Source organism: Heterodontus francisci, chromosome 14, assembly GCF_036365525.1.
Source record: "Heterodontus francisci isolate sHetFra1 chromosome 14, sHetFra1.hap1, whole genome shotgun sequence".
Lineage (NCBI taxonomy): Eukaryota > Metazoa > Chordata > Chondrichthyes > Heterodontiformes > Heterodontidae > Heterodontus > Heterodontus francisci.
In genome coordinates this window covers 95,442,262-95,459,487 of record NC_090384.1, presented here as the reverse complement: position 1 = coordinate 95,459,487, position 17,226 = coordinate 95,442,262, and the positions used below count along the sequence as shown (strand labels likewise).

At 41.0% G+C, this 17,226-nt stretch overlaps 1 protein-coding gene and 1 long non-coding RNA gene across 2 annotated transcripts in view; both read right to left on the bottom strand.

Annotated features, from left to right (window-relative positions):
* The window catches only part of LOC137377165 (uncharacterized), a 29,838-nt gene extending 28,833 nt beyond the window's left edge, over nt 1–1,005 (bottom strand). The window contains exons 1-2 of the long non-coding RNA XR_010976368.1: nt 724–1,005; nt 171–383 (exon numbers count right to left, since the gene is read on the bottom strand). This is a non-coding gene — a long non-coding RNA (uncharacterized lncRNA). The remainder of the gene's footprint in view (nt 1–170; nt 384–723) is intronic.
* LOC137377164 (transmembrane protein 263-like) overlaps nt 1–17,226 on the bottom strand; it is a 312,332-nt gene that overhangs the window by 268,889 nt on the left and 26,217 nt on the right. The window lies entirely within an intron of this gene.

Sequence of the window (17,226 nt, the reverse complement as noted above, 5' to 3'; positions counted from 1 at the left end):
CAGAGGAACCCTCTTTCCCATCAGTACTCAGATCTAAATACGGGTTAGAAAGTGGGATGTCCTCTGGGGACTCCTGCACTACCTGCTCTGACCTTTTTGTCCGTCCGGCAGCCACCCAGTACCCCCTCCCCCCACCACGACTGTGCTTGCCTAGGCACTGGCTTGACTACCTCATGAAACGTGCCATCCACGTAGTCCTCCATCTCGAGGATGCGCCACGGTGACTCCAGCCGCCGCTCGACCTCCGAAACCCGAAGCTCAAGCTTAATCAACCGGAGACACTTTCTGCAGACATCTTCGCCAAGGTCACATGGCACGTCCACGACTTCCCACACTGCACAGGAGGTACGTTCCGCTTGGCCAAGCTGCCCTGCCATTACTTACTTTTACAATGAAAAAAAAATCTTGTTAGTGTAATCACTTACCAGCTATTTATAATCAACTTTTATTCCCTGTACCTTTGAGGCTGAGAAAGAAAAAGACCAAGAGCACCTTCCACCGCCCCCAGCCAACAAAAACATCCACACTTAACTTACAGCCTCACTCCATGCAAACAGCACTAGTATAGCTAGTAAATATTAATAATTTAAAGGTAGCTATCCTAGGGCTTTAATTTAATAGGAGCCTTTTTTTTTTAACTCCAATCAATCGCAGTTATCCCCAGGCAATAACAGCTGCCGCCCACCAACCAATCAGTGCACAGAATTTCAATGTCACTCTTACCTTTTTTTTTACACTAAATCCAAACAGAGAGCGTGCAGAAACAGTCAGAGCCTGCCGCCGCCCCGGACTTCAGGTTAGTGAAGGGCCTCAAGCCCGCTCTTTTATAGGTCTGTTTCCACTCCCGACTCCTTCCAGGTCCGCTGCTGCCGCCCGGGACTTCAGGTTAGTGTTCAGTTCAGGAGCAAACAGACTTTCTGCCCAAACTTTGTGTACAAATTCAAAAAACTCAGGTTGCCCAGCAAGTCAGTCACGTGACTAGCGGGTTTGACCATGTCAAATTTGTGTATTCGGCCATCCTTGCAGTCAACCTGGAATGTGAGCTCCTCCACCTTAAACATCTGGTCAAAAGTCCATTGTGAGTTGAATGCGTTAAGGAATGGCTACTTTGTCCTTCCAAACACTTTCCATTAATATGCAAATATCTTTTCCAGCCACTGATCTGTTTAACAAGTCCTCCTTCACTCCAGTAACAGTTTAAAATCAATGTTCATGACAAAATTAATGTGCCTCATTCTTAGCAGGTGGGGGCCGAACATGACAGAAGAATGTAAATGCGTTGGAGGCGGTGAAGAGGAGGTTTACTCGATTGATACCTGGAATGAGTGGGTTGTGTTATGAGGAAAGGTTGGACAGATTGGGCTTGTTTTCACTGGAATTTAGAAGAGTGACGGGAGACTTGATTCAAGTATATAAAAATCCTGAACAGTCAACAAGTTGGATGTAGAAAGGACGTTTCCTCTTGTGGGTGAGTCCAGAGATAGGGGGCACTGTTTTAAAATTAGGGGTCACCCTCTTAAGACAGAGATGAGAATTCTTTTCTCTGAAGGTTGTGCGACTTTGGAACACTGCCTCAGGTGGTGGTGGAAGCAGGGTCATTGAATATTTTTAAGGCAGAGGTAGATAGATTCTTGTTAGGCAAGGGAATCAAAGGTTATCGGGGGTAAATGGGAGTGTGGAATTCGAGACACAAACAGAGCAGCCATGATCTTACTGAATGGCAGAGCAGGCTCAAGGGGTTGAATGGCCTACTTCAGTTCCTAACTCGTATGATCAAGCCAGGGATCAACCCTGGTTCAATGAAGAGTTCAGGAGGGCATGCCAGAAGCAGCTCACAATGAGGTACCAACCTGGTGAAGCTACAACCCAGGACTACTTGCATACCAAACAGCGTAAGCAGCATGCGATAGACAGAGCTAAGCAATCCCATAACCAACGGATCAGATCCTGCCATATCCAGTCGTGAATGGTGGCGGGCTATTAAAAAACTCACTTGAGAAGGTGGATCCACAAATATCCTCATCATCAATGATGGGGGAACCCAGCACATCAGTGCAAAAGATAAGGCTGAGGCATCAGCAGCAATCTTCAGCCTGAAGTGCTGAGTTAATGAGCCATCTCGGCCTCCTCCTGAAGTCCCCAACATCACAGATGCCAGCCTTCAGCCAATTCGATTCACTCCGCGTAATATCAAGAAACAACTGTAGGCACTGGATACTGCAAAGGCTATGGCCCCTGACAATATTCCGGCAATATTACTGAAGACGTGCTCCAGAACTTGCTGTGCCCCTAGCCAAGCTGTTCCAGTACAGCTACAACACTGGCATCTACCCAGCAATGTGGAAGATTGCCCAGGTATGTCCTGTACACAAAAAGCAGGACAAATCCAACCCAGCCAATTACCACCCCATCAGTCTACTTTGGATCATCAGTAAAGTGTTGAAAGGTGTCATCAACAGTGCCATCAAGCAGCACTTGCTTAGCAATAACCATTTCAGTGACGCTCAGTTTGGGTTCCGCCAGGGCCACTCAGCTCCTGACCTCATTACAGCCTTGGTTCAAACACGGGCATAAGAGCTGAACTCAAGTGGTGAGGAGAGAGTAACTGCCCTTGAAATCAAGGCAGCATGTGACCGAGCATGGCATCAAGGAGCCCTCGCAAAACTGAAATCAGGGAAAATTTTCTGCTGTTGGAGTCATACCTAGCGCAAAAGAAGATGGTTGTGGTTGTTGGAGGTCAATCATTTCAGCTCCAGGAATCACTGCCAGAGTTCCTCAGAGTAGCGTCCTAGGCCCAACCATCTTCAGCTCCTTCATCAATGACCTTCCTTCAATCAAAGTCAGAAGTGGGGATTTTCGATGACGATTGCACGATGTTCAGCACAATGTCCGACTCCTCAGATACTGAAGCAGTCAGTGTAGAAATACAGAAGGATCTGGACAATATCCAGGCTTGGCCAATAGGTAGCAAGCAACATTCACGCCACACAGGTTGCGGGTAATGACGATCTCAAACAAGAGAGAATCTAGCCATCTCTCCTTGACATTCAAAAGCATTACGATCGCTGAATCCCCCACGATCAACATCCTGGAGGCCTTACCATTGAACAGAAACTGAACTGGAGTAGCCACATAAATACCATGGCACAAGAGCAGGTCAGAGGCTAGGAATCCTGCAGCGGGTAACTCACCTCCTGACTCCCCAAAGCCTTCAGCTGACAAACATGTATATTTCCTGGGCGGGGGGGCGCAGTCATCTATTACCTGACCTCTTCCATTTCGTTGTTAGTCAAGTGCCACAGTTTTTTTTATTTTTCATTTTATAATTTCTCCAGTTCACTGTTTATTTCATCATGGTTCCTTCTGCACATGACAGGAGTTTTCTCCTCATTCCCATTTTACTGCCATGTTCCTAGTCAACAGACTTACATACCCTGTTTGTTTTGCTGAACATTTACTCAAAGTCAAAGATTTTGACTGTTGCAAGCACAGATACCGACAGAGAAGCAGACACATTCTCCTGCCTCCATCGTCAGCCACTCCAAGATTTAGACCTCGTTATGCTCCAGAATCCAAATCTATCCAATATATTGTGAGCATCTCAATTTTGCTACCTTTCTAGTTTTTTTTGTTAAGATGATCATTCACACAGGAAACATACACCAGGGCTTTGGGGGAAAGAATTTACTACGGATTCAAGGCACGAAACAGGAACTGTTAATCATTTATTTTATAAGCTTCTACATGCATGCAGAATGTGTTAAATTAATGTTTAATTCTGCCGTATTAAGTTAAAAAGTTAACTTGATGTAATCTTCTCACTCTGCATCAGGTTTAAGCCCTAATTAAGGCAACGACCAAACCTACTTGCCTTAAGTGGCTTTTTTGGTTCAAATCAGGGCCATCACCCATCCTCACTGATCTACACTGTCTTCCCATTAAGCAACACATCCATTTGAAAATTCTCACCATTGTTTTCAAATTCCTCCATGGCCTTGCCCTCACTATCTCTGTGATCTCCTCCGAGAACTCTGCACTTCTCCAACTCTGGCCTCTTGAGCATCCCTGATTTTAAATGCGCCAGCATTGATGGCTGAGTCTTCAGCTGCCAAGGCCCTACGGTCTGGAATTCTCTCCCTGAACCTTTCTGCTCCTCAACCTCTCCCTGCTCCTTTCAGACGTTGCTTAAAACCTACCACTTTGACTAAGCTTTGGGCAGCTGCCCTAAAATCTCCTTATGTGACTAGGCATTGAATTTTGCTTCATAACACTCCTGTGAAACATCTTGGGACGTTTTATTATGCTGAAGGTCCTATACAAATACAAGCTCCTGTTATTACTGAACACAAGCTTAGGCACTATGTACCCTGCTGGCAAGATAATTAAAGCAATTTATCCACCAAGGATATGAATTTGGATTCTGCCATTCACTGACTTGCACAGGTCGAGAAAACTGCACTTTAAATATTTATGGCCTGTGAATTTGTGAAAGCATCATTTTTCAATGATTTCAAATTGTAAGATGTACACAAATTCACTTTTTCCAATTAGAACATTCCTGGTGCATGTACACTTTTCACAGGAATCTTCAATTCCACCAGTTTTGTTTGATGAATGCAGTAATGAGTTTATCAGTTCCCAAACTGATCTTTGTATGTGCTACAAGAAGCCGGGAAGATGAGACACTAAATTAAATCTCAAAAGTCCTATATATTTTGTCCGCCTTCAAATAACCAAATAAAATGTCAATCAACACATTAACAGTAAAAAATCTATTATTTCGCCCCCACTGAACACTCAAACCTGACAAGAGTAGAAGTGCACAGCAATTTTGCACTCTCTGATGACATTTCTTGAAAAGGGACATGGCACTGTAATTAGTTTTTGAAGAAATGGGGCATAATTATTTGTTACTACAAATGTTGCTGTGGCAGTTTCTTATTAAGACTATTTATAGCAGCTATATTCAATTCTCCAGAGTCTACAGTCATTCCAAGCTAACCAAATATTTTGAAACTTCTAAAAGGAGAATCTGAAGTTAATGTCTTTGCAAGTTCCTGCTGCAACCTAAAACCCCATCGTACAGTGGGTGCTCCTCGTCTAATAAGCAAATTTGTTGCATGAATACTACACTATGTATTTTCTCATATTTTGTTAAATTCTTAATAGAACATTACAACTGTATTTTTTGTTTGAAAAGTACAACTTTGCTTGAAGATGGTCCAGAACCAAATGCAGTTTCAATCTGTTTTTTCATAAAAATAGGCTCTCACCTTACCATGTTAAACAAAACTTACATTTCAGATGATAAAATGCTTTAAATCATGGACCATGACAAGTTACAAACAAGGCATACTACTGACACATTAAGTGAGCTATTCTCTGAACCTTCAATTAGACAAAATCTCTTTGGATTTCTCCAAATGTCTTCCTCTCCCAACTTTCAAAAATCTTCTCACAACCTTCTTTCAATTTCTCATCCGAGTTTAATTCCCTTCCTTTTTCTTCATAATCAGTGTTCACTCTAACCCTTTTCTCATTATAATGCATTTCAGGATGTCTGGCTGCACACTATATATATGTAAGCTTCATGTCTTACAAAAAAAGTAATCTGGGAGCTTGTGCAAGTAAAGTATTATATTACTTAAACCACAGTTTAAGTTGCCCATTATCTATTAATAGAGCAACAGAGAAATGAAGTTTTAACCTACAAGTGAAGATCATTAATCAAGAAAAATTAATCATGATGACATTATTTCACCAGCAGAATAAAAATGTAGCCATTAGTCACCTATTGAGGTATTCTGCTCAGGGTAAATTTAAAAAATGTTGCAGTAGAATCTACTTCATGTGGAAATATAGTGTTCAAATTGCAAGCTCCAAAACCACACTACATTAAATCTTTTCCTGCCATTTTTATGATCAGTACAATTAGTTATGTTGATCAGTTTAGCTCTGCTGCTTTTCAGGCACTGCAGCATTTTCACACCTCTTTTGTGGGTCAGTAACTGACAATTCTGGGAACGACACGGCTCAAGTAGGTAGACCTACCCCAGCAACCCCCCTCTCACATGCAGCTTGACCTGCCAAAGGCTGGTCATTTTAGAAGTCTATTTGATTCATAAACACAATAAGATTTAGCTGTATAAAGTGATTTAAACTTGTTTAATTGCTGCTCATCTCAGAGCGGTTGACTGGATCCCTAGAGAGTGACATGCGCTCCCTTTAGTGCTCACCTCTCCAGCTGATGTGCCCACAAAAATTTAATCAAAGGCAAAGGATTTACCAATGTCAAATGCTGTGTGTGGTCACTGTGAGCTTGCATATCATCTGATACATCAGGTGTGGACGACAGCTGATAGTCGAGCTTTGAACAGAGCACTCAGCCGCATTCCATATTCCAATCAGGACCCTAGTTATTTAATGCAATGGAATCATAACACATTTTGATAGACACGTTGCACTTAAAATCTGTTGGGAATTTAAGCATTGCAGGCTCTTTGGCATTTTCTACAATTACAGGAGAGTTTTCAACTTTTTATTGTTAAACTGTTGAACATTCGAACAGTAGCAGGACATTCAACCTTCCGGGCCTGTTCTGCTGCCATTCAACTAGATCATAACTAACCTGGTCCTTAACTCCATTTATCCGCCTTTGACCCTATCTCTTGATACTTGCACCCATTAAAGGGTGGTGGGGGAGGGGGGGGGGCGTGAAATCTGGATTTCCACTCCCCTTTGTGAAGAAGTGCTTCCTGATTTCACTATTAAATGGACTGGCTCACATTTTAAGAATTATGCCTTCTCGTTATGGATTCCCCAGAGAAAATAATTCCTCTGCATCTACTCAAGTGAACTTTTCATCATTTTAAACCCCTCAATTAGATCATTCCTAAACCTTGTAAACTCAAGGGAATAACAAGCCAAGTTTGTGCAACCTTTCTTCATAATGGAACCCTATAAGGCATGGAATCCTAACTCATATCATGTCCCATTCACCCATCACCCCTGCCTTCTGACCCCGAATGACTGGCAAGGGCTTGATTTTAAAATTCTCATCCTCGTTTTCAAATCTCTCTATAGCTTCGCCCCTCTCTAACTCTAACTATTTTCAGCCCTGCAACCCTCCAATTTCAGCCTCTTGCAAATCCATGATTATTTTCATTCCATCACAGGCGGCCCATGCTTTAAGCTACCCAAGCCCAAAGCTCAGGAATTCCTTCTATAAACCTCTCTCTCTCTCTCGCTCCTCCTTAAAACCAACCTCTTTGACATGGCTTTTGGCCACCTGTCCGAATACCTCATGTGGCTATCAAAATGTGTTTGATAACGCTCCTATAAAGCACCTCCAAAGACCCATATATATTTTCAACTTGGGTTGTTCAACATCCAAGAAATGGATTATCTTCAGTTATGACAAAATTAAAGCTTACAAGGACAAAGTGAATTTGTCAGAGTGCATGCTGCAGTTTGGTGTCCTGCAGCTTCTGATGCTCCATCTATTGGTGGATGTGTACAGCTGTCAAATACTCAAATAAGTAATGTACAGCATATGCAGAATATGTATTACATTTAAGCAATAAATTAAACAATGCTGAGTCATGTTCATACATAAGAACAAAACCTCAGAACATAAGAATTAGGAGCAGGAGTAGGCAATTCAGCCCCTCGAGCCTGCTCCACCATTCAATACGATCATGGCTGATCTCATCTCTGCCTCAACTCCACTTTCCTGCCCGTTCTCCTAACCTTTCAATCCATCACTAACTAAAAATCTGTATCTCCTCTTTAAATTTACTCAATGTCCCGGCATCCACCGCACTCTGGGGTAGTGAATTCCACAGATTCATGACCCTTTGAGGTAAGTAATTTCTCCTCATCTCGGTTTTAAATCTGCTACCCCTTATCCTAAAACTATGACCTCTCATTCTCGATTGCCCCACCAGAGGAAACATCCTCTCTACGTCTACTTTGTCAATCCCCTTAATCATCTTGTATGCCTCAATTAGATCTCCTCTCATTCTTCTAAACTCTAGAGAGTAAAAACCAAAACTGCTCAATCTCTCTTCATAAGACAAACCCCTCATCTCTGGAATCAATCTAGTGAACCTCCTCTGAACTGCCTCCAATGCAACTACATTCCTCTCAAGTAAGGGGACCAAAACTGTATGCAGTAATCTAGGTGCGATCTCACTAATGCCTTGTACAGTTGCAGCAACACTTCCCTACTTTTATACTCTACTGCTTTAGCAATAAATGCCAAAATTCCATTTGCCTTCCTTATTACCTGCTGCGCCTGCATACTAGTTTTCTGCAATTCATGCACGAGGACACCTAGATCCCTCTGCACTGAAGCACTCTGAAGTTTCTCTCCATTTAGATAATAATTTGCCTTTTTATTCTTCCAACCAAAATGGATAACCTCACACTTATCCACGTTAAACTCCATCTGCCAAATTTTGGCCCATTCATCTAACCTATCTATATCCATTTGTAAATTTCTTACTTCTTTATTGCAACCTACTATCCCAACTATTTTAGTGTCAGCTGCAAATTTGGCTATAGTACCTTCTATCCCTGCATCCAAGTCATTAATACAGATTGCAAATAGTTGGGGCCCCGAGGACCAAATCCTGTGGCACCCCACTAGTTACATCTTAACAACCAGAAAAAGGACCCATTTATCCCGACTGTTTTCTGTTGGTTCGCTAATCCTCTACCCAAGCTAATAAATTGCCCCTAACCCCACGTGATCTTACCTTGTATATTAACCTTTTGTGCGGCACCTTATCAAAAGCCTTCTGGAAGTCCAGATATACTACATCTACAGGATCCCCATTATCCACTTTACTTGTTACATCTTCGAAGAGCTCTAGCAAATTAGTCAAACACGATTTACCCTTCATAAAACCATGCTGACTCTGATGGATTGCGTTTTGACTTTCCAAATGTCCTGTTCTTACTTGCTTAACAATGGATTCCAACAATTTCCCAATGACAGATGTTCAACTGACTGGTCTATAGTTTTCTACTTTCTACCTCCTTCCCTTTTTGAATAAGGGCATTATATTAGCATTTTTCCAATCCACTGGAACCTTTCCCGCATCCAGGGAATTTTAGAATATTATAACCAATTGATCCGCTATCTCCGCTGTCTCTTCCTTTAAGACCCTAGGATGTGGGTCATCAGGCCCTGGGGACTTGTCTGCCTTCAATCCCAATAGTTTGCTCAGTATCTTTTCCCTAGTGATGATGATTGTTCCAAGTTCCACCCTTTCTATAACCTCTGCATTACCTGTTACTATTGGGACGGTACTAGTGTCCTCCATCATGAAAACTGAGGCAAAATACTGATTTAGTGTCTCTGCCATTTGTGTTCCCCACTATTAATTCCCCAGTCACATCCTCCAAAGGACCAACATTCACTTTAACTACTCTCTTCCCTTTTATATACTTATAGAAGCATTTGCTATCCGTTTTTATATTTTGCACTAGTTTTCTTTCATAATTTACCTTTGCTCTTTTTATTACTTTTTTAGTAACCCTTTGTGATCTTTAAAAGTTTCCCAATCTTCCAGCCTGCCACTGGACTTTGCAAAATGATATGCCGTAGTTGTTGTCTTTACTTTAATACACAAATGCTATAAACGTCAGCAGTGCAAGTTTATAGCACACAAACAAAACTTAATCCATGTTTTTACTTTGTAATTATTTCACATGTAATCTCTATAGCCTGGATCTTGAGGTCAATGGCAAAGCAAGGGTGCTCGCCGCTGACCTTGAAGAAAGCCTTGCTGAGATCTCTAGCGATCTCTGCGGCAAGAACATTACCTCTGTGCAGTGGATGGCTATGTTCTTTTAATAGGGATTTCCAGGGTGGAGCTGCAGTGATGTCATCAAGCTGTCGAAGCAGCCAATCACACATTCGCTGATTGCTGGCTCGGGGCAGGGTTTCCCAGAGTGCAGTCTGTGGCATAGCAGCAAGTGACAGACTGCAACTTCAGGATTTCTGCCTTAATCTGCACTCGTGCTAAATCCTGAAGTTGCAATCTGATTCAGAGGGGCAATGACAGCGAACACTGATAGTTTGTCATCAAAACCCCTGTAAAATCCAGGTCTATGTAGTTCGAATAGGGAAACAGGCCACTTGGCCCAACCAGACTTCCACACGAACGTTGTCCTAATCCAATGTGCCTGCCCTCCGCCCATATCCCTTTAATTCCCTTTCCTTCAACCACCTATCTAAACTATTCCTGCATGTTCAGATAGTCTCTGCTTCAATCACTAACACCAGTAATGCATTACACAATCTCACAACCCTCCTTGTCGAAAAGCTTCAGCTCTCTGCCAAGTCTCCTACATCTGGTCTCATATTCCCTTCTCATGACCCCTTACTCACTGTCAGTTTCAAGGAACTCTGTCCCTTCATCATTTTAAACACCTCTGTAAAATCACCTGCTAAATTGAGGTATTTATGGAGTGGAAGAGATTTTCAGATTTTTCTTTGTCATTATACTTCCTCAGAGCAGGTAGCATTCGAGTGAACCTACAATGTACTGCTCCGTTGCCCCAGTATCCTTCCTACAGTTTGGAAATATGTAAAACACTTTTACAGTAAAACATATTGTTAGAACTTTCAGGTCTGCTTTAGACTCTCGGGTATAGCAGTGATCAACTCTCCCATAAATGGTGTGTCTCTCGCATGCATAAGTATGCTGGAACTGTCTCATATCTCTAACTGCATGATCACATAGTCCAAGAGTCTAACAATGGGACCCTGTCGTGATCTGCACCGGACAACTTGCCCTCATTCGTGTTTCTCCAATCTTTTTGAAGGACAGGCTAAGGAACACTTGGCGAAATGAGACTAGGTATCAATCAATAAGCTGCTTTATTTCAAAGACAACAAACAAATGGACAGAGTCACAATCAAAGCAAATTTCACTTATTAACATTCTAATTTTTCTCCTCAAACCGGTGCTTGTGGAAGATACACATCACCACAGCCAGGTTTATTGACATAGTAGTGCCTGTGCTGGGAGCCATCAGCCCTCTCCTGAATCTGGCACAATGAAGAACTCACCTGAGGAAGATTCAGGATCTGGCACAAGCAAACATCATATTAGACCAACTCCTCCACGAGACACAGATGAAGCCTTTTCATCAGCTCGTGAGGTGAAGTTTTCAAGCAAGCTCCAAATACATACACGATAACATTTTTTAACTTATCAATTTTAGCAAAGATTTCCAGCTTCATCACAAAAATGATTACAAATACCATTTTTAAATGGATGGTTCAACAATAGGGAATGAATTTACAGCTCCTTCCTCCAAAATGTTTCACTGATCAAGTTCAATACTTATTATTCAAATGTCTTTATCCCCATATGTACTGTAACACATGTAACTGCTAAAGCATTACAGTCCTGTGTGTAACAATAGATTTGACCAAAAACAGTTCTCAGAAACCCTGAACTTTTAGACTATCAACCTGGCTTTTCGTTATGAAGGGGAACATCAATAGTTTTTAAAAATGGGTCAACCATTAACTAAGTGCTTATGTAGAGATTTTCCCAACTGACAGTGGAGATGATTCTAGCGACATGAAGATTGCAAATACACAGACAAGTTATTTCGTTAAAAAAAATTCCTACAAGACACTACAATGACTAGTCTCTGGAGCCATCTGGTGGATGTACTATGTAATTTCATTCTAATGCAAGACAATCACACACACAAACAATAAATAAAATTGGTGTAATGCAAGATGTCAAGTTGGGTCAATGCTTGGTCTACTTCCAAGTCATTAGAATACTGACAATTACTACTTAACCATCAGATCCTGCCTGTGTTCAGCAAGTTAAAAGGTCCTTATTATTTGTTGGTTCTTGATGTACTAGCTGAGCTTACAGTTCACAAATTTCATTTGGGAACAAGTTACAAAAACCAGACAATAAGAGGAGAGCACACACATTGAAAAAGGCAACAAGCCTGCAAGTTCAGGATTTTAGGATATTACGCAAACAGCACATCTTGAGTTGGTAACGTGGTGTCAGCTCAGTGAGATAATAACGAGAGGCAGCCAGAATTGCATAGGTGGAGCCTAAGACAGCCAAATAGTATAAAGATACAGCACCCACTTCCAAATGCTAGAGTGCTCAGTGCAGTCAGCAGTCTTTAGCCAAGTGACGGAGGTCAAACTTAATCATCTTGACGTCCGCACAGAAACCAGGTTATATTATTTGCTTGTCATTTATTGTAATGCTGTACAACAGTTGTACAAGAATACTGTTATTAGGCACATATATATTTAACATATTTTATATATATATATAAATTATATATATTAAAAAAAAGTGTGTGTGTGGGTGAGATATATATTAAAGTTTGTCGTTTAAAGCCCACTCTGGCCTGAATCACATGCAAGTTATTATTGGAAGACTAACAACCTTGCGTTGTGATAGTAACTACGGGAAGAAATCCACTAACACATTGTAATTACTGTAAAATGCAATTAACTTATGTCAGACAGCTACCGAATCATTTGATGCCACACAAATGTACTTAATCTGGCATTTTTCTGAGTCTGAAAGGGGAAATGAGGTAGACCTACATCTTCATAATGTGAAGATGTTTCTTGGGAACTATCACTGGACATTATATGTGGAATTAGCAGAACCTCCATGGGTGCTCCTCATGCACATTGTCAGTGAAACTTTGGAAAGAAGTTTCTAAAGGAGCTCTCCAGAGATCGTGAAGTACGTGACTTTGGATCGTTCCTGGAAAGAGAATATTTCCTCACCCACTAGATAAATAAATATCACTATGATGTAAATAAAGCTCCATGTAATGCAAGAGAGCAGCTCTTCACTATCCACCTTTTTATACGAATGATTGAGTTCTCAGAACAAAAGGCAGCTGCTGTCCTCCATTTCTAATACATGACAAAATACAATGCTTCCACTTTGAAAACTGGCCAGTTAAAATTCACCTGTCATATTTCACTATAAGCAATCCCAGAGCACACCAATTTCTGATCCCTGCCCTCCAACCTCCACCATAAGTAAAGTTTATTTCATTCTTAGAATCGGCTGGGATTTTGCACACACATTGAATAGCTGAGGTATCAAATAAATACTTTGCACCGTCTTTACCAAGGAAAATGCAACCTAAGGCAATGGTGAAAGAGGAGATAATTCAGACACTAGAAGGGTTTAAAATTGCTAATGACATCATCTTAGATAGGCTGTCTGTACTTAAAGTGGATAAGACATAAGGACCAGATGGGATGCATCCAAGGATACTGAGGGAAGTGAGGGTAGAAATCACGGAGGTACTGGCTATAATTTTTCAGTCGTCCTTAGACTTGAGGGTGGAGTCAGAGAACTGGAGAATTGCAAACACTACACCCTTGTTCAAAAAAGGGTGTAAAGATAAGCCCAGCAACTGCAGGCCAGTCAGTTTAACTTCAGCAGTGGAGAAACTTCTAGAAAAAATAAATTCAGGAAAAAATTAATAGTCACATGGACAAACACGGGTTAATTAAGGAAAGCCAGCATGGATTTATTGAGGGAAAATCATGTTTGACTAACTTGGAGTTTTTTGAGGAGGTAACCGAGGGTTGATGAGGGTAATGCTGTTAATGTGGTCTACATGGACTTTCAAAAGGAGTTTGATACAGTGCCACACAACAGACTTGTGAGTAAACTTACAGCTCATGGAATAAAAGGGACAGTAACAACATGGATACAGAATTGGCTGAGTGACAGGAAACAGTAGTGGTTATTGGATGTTTTTCAGGTTGGAGGAAGGTTTGTAGTGGAGTTCCCCAGGGGTCAGTGTTGGGGCCCTTGCTTTTCCTGACATATATTAATGGCCTAGACCTTGGTGTACAGGGCATAAATTTCAAAGTTTGCAGATGATACGAAACTTGGAAGCATTGTGAACTGTAAGGAGGATAGTGTAGAACTCCAAAAGGGCACAGACAAGTTGGTGGAATGGGCAGACAGGTGGCAGATGAAGTTCAATGCAGAGAAATGCAAAGTGATTCATTTTGGAAACAAAACATGGAGACACAATACAAAATAAAGGGTACAGTTCTAAAGAGGGTGCAGGAGCAGAGGGACCTGGGTGTATATGTGCATAAGTCATTGAAGGTGGCAGGACAGGTTCAGAGAGCAGTTAATAAAGCATACAGTATCCTGGGCTTTATTAATAGAGGTATAGCATACAAGAGCAAAGAAGTTATGTTGAACTTATATAAGACAGTAATTCGGCCTCAGCTGGAGCACTGCGCCCAGTTCTGGGTGCCACACTTTAGGAAGAATGTGAGGGCATTGGAGAGAGTACAGAAAAGATTTACAAGAATGGTTCCAGGGTGAGGGACTTAAGTTGTGAAGCTAGATTGGAGAAGTTAGGGCTGCTTTTCTTGAAGAGAAAGCTGAAAGTTGATTTGATAGAGGCATTCAAAATTATGAGGGGTCTGGACAGAGAGAGAGAAACTGTTGGCACTCAAAGGATCGAGAACAAGAAGGCACAGAGATACAGTATTTGGTAAGAGAATCAAAAGTGACATGAGGAAAAACTTTTTCATGCAGAGAGTGGTTAAGGTCTGGTAGAGGCAAGTTCACCTGAAGCATGCAAAAGGGAATTAGACAGTTATATGAATAGGAAGAATATGCAGGGTTACGGGGAGAAAGCAGGGAAGGGAACTGAGTAAATTGCTCTTCGGAAGAGCCAGTGCAGACACGATGGGCTGAATGGCCTCCTTCTGCACTATCCCAATTCTTGAGATTGTGATTCTTCCTTAAATTTTCAGGCACAGGATCTCATCTCATTGGAGAAGGCAATACGGTGGTTCTAAGGATATTCAATGTATTGATTTGGTTGGTTTTCCTTCTGTTCCTTATTTTTTGGTAACTGTTAAGCAGTAATTTTTGATTGAAGTTTTTGAAACTTTCATCCCTGGCAATTGAATCATTGGCACATTCCATAACCTTTGGTTGCAATTTATTGTTGCTTTAAAAATATGAAATTTAAGCCAATCTTGTTGCAAGAAATTAACATTCAAAGATGTGATGTGCCAAAAGTCCAACACAAGAAGCATGACAAAAATATGCTTGGTGCAGCATATACTAGATCTCCCATGGCACTGTTCATGATAATTTGAATGATATGGTATTTTAGAACAGAGGTGTTGTGCCATGTAATGCACAATAAATTCTGTTGCTAAAGTGAAGCCCTTAAGATCACAAAGCACAACTGAAGGGGTGGTAGAGGCAGGAACCCTCAACATTTAGGAAGTATTTAGATAAGCACTTGAAACTCCATAGCATACAAGGCTACAGGCCAAGTGCTGGCAAATGGGATTAGAATAGTTAGGTGCTTGATGGCCGGCACGGACACAACGGACTAAAGGGCCTGTTTCTGTGCTGTATAACTCTATGACTCTAACTGTTAAGTAAACATGGTTAAGGAGCTTAATTGCTCTTCAGTCTGCTAGTCAGAACTTACGATGAAATGCCAAGTTTTAAAAATTTATAGTGTACTTGCTAAAGACAGTCAGAAAGCGTACAGACATTCTGGCATCTGTTGTCAGATGCTGAGCAGCATCTCTAGACATTACAAATCACTAACCTTTATCTTTACAATGAGCGTGTGTTAGAGTGTGGCAGACGAAGTGTGACACACAAAGATATGCATTACATATCCCACTTTTATTCCTAGTTGATCTCCTGAAGTGTTAGATTAAATAGGGACATAGGGGCGTACTAAGAGATGTGAAAATACAAGTTACTAAAATGAAAAGGAGTTTAGTTGCAGCGAAATAGTCAGTGACTGATTTATATAACTGCAATGAACATTTTTTTTTATATAATAAAGTGACTGAATATACAGATATGAATGTGAATAATTTAATCACAAGATTTAGGTAGCAAGTTGGGTAATTATTGTTGCTGCTTGTGAATGTGAGCACTGGGGTATAAATTGTAGCTGGAAAGTCAAATGGTGTCGAGTGAGTTAAAGAATCAAAGCTCACTTACAAACATATGATTATAGCACAGAAAGTCAGTTGGTCCATTAAGTCTGTGCCGACTCTTCGCTGAAGCAATCCGAAACTAATCTAATTGCCCTGCTTCAAAGAAACTAATCTAATTGCCCTGCTTCAAATATTTATCGAATTTTCCTTTAAAAGCTGCACTGATCTCTGCCTCAACAATCCCTGTAGCCAAGTACTTCAGACTCCAACAATTCTCCTGCATAATTCATTTCTCCCAACCTCTTGCCTCACTTTTAGGATTTTAAATTAATGATCACCCTCACCTTCCAAAGAAAATAGCCTTTCCCTATTCACCCTATTAAAACCCTTCACAGTTTTAAAAACCTCCGCTAAATAACCCCTTAGCCTTCCGTTCCAATGCAAAATTACCCAAATTATTTCATATCTATCCTCACAACTTTTTCAGTTTCCCATATCTACACTCATCCTAGTTAATCTACACTGTATTCTATGCGCTCTCATGGCATATCCAAAACTGCATTAACTGGGGCCTAAACATTTCCACCTACAAATTTATGACCTCTTTCCCTGGTTCTCTATCGAATCAGAATGGTACAACACAGGAGGTGGCCATTCAGCCCATTGAGACAACACCGAATCTTTCAAAGTGCAATCCAGTTCATCACACTCCATCATTCTTTCCCCATCTCCTGCAATTTTTCCTCCAAGTATTTATCCAATGCCCTTTTGAAGGCTACTATTGAATCTGTATCCACCACCCTATCACGCAGTGCATTCCAAATCCTAACCACTTGTTATGTAAAAACGTTTTCCCTCACGTTGCCTCTGGTTCTTTTGCCAATCACCTTAAATCTATAACCACTCGTTATTGACTCTTCAGCCACTGGAAAAAATTTCTCTTCATTTACTCTGACTAAACCCTTCATGATTTTAAATACCTCAATCAAATCTCATTTTAGGATCTTCTCTACTCTAAGAAAAACAATCACAGCTTCTCTAGTCCATCAACAACTGTAATCCCTCATCCCAGGTACCACTGCAGCAAATCTCTTCTGTACCCTCGCTGAAGTCCTGAAATGTGGTGCCCAGAATTGGACATATTCCTCTACCCGGAGACAAACTAGTGGTTTAAATAGGTTCAGCATAACATTTTGGCTATTGTACACAATGTCTCAATTTATAAAGTTCATATGCTTTTTGAATTG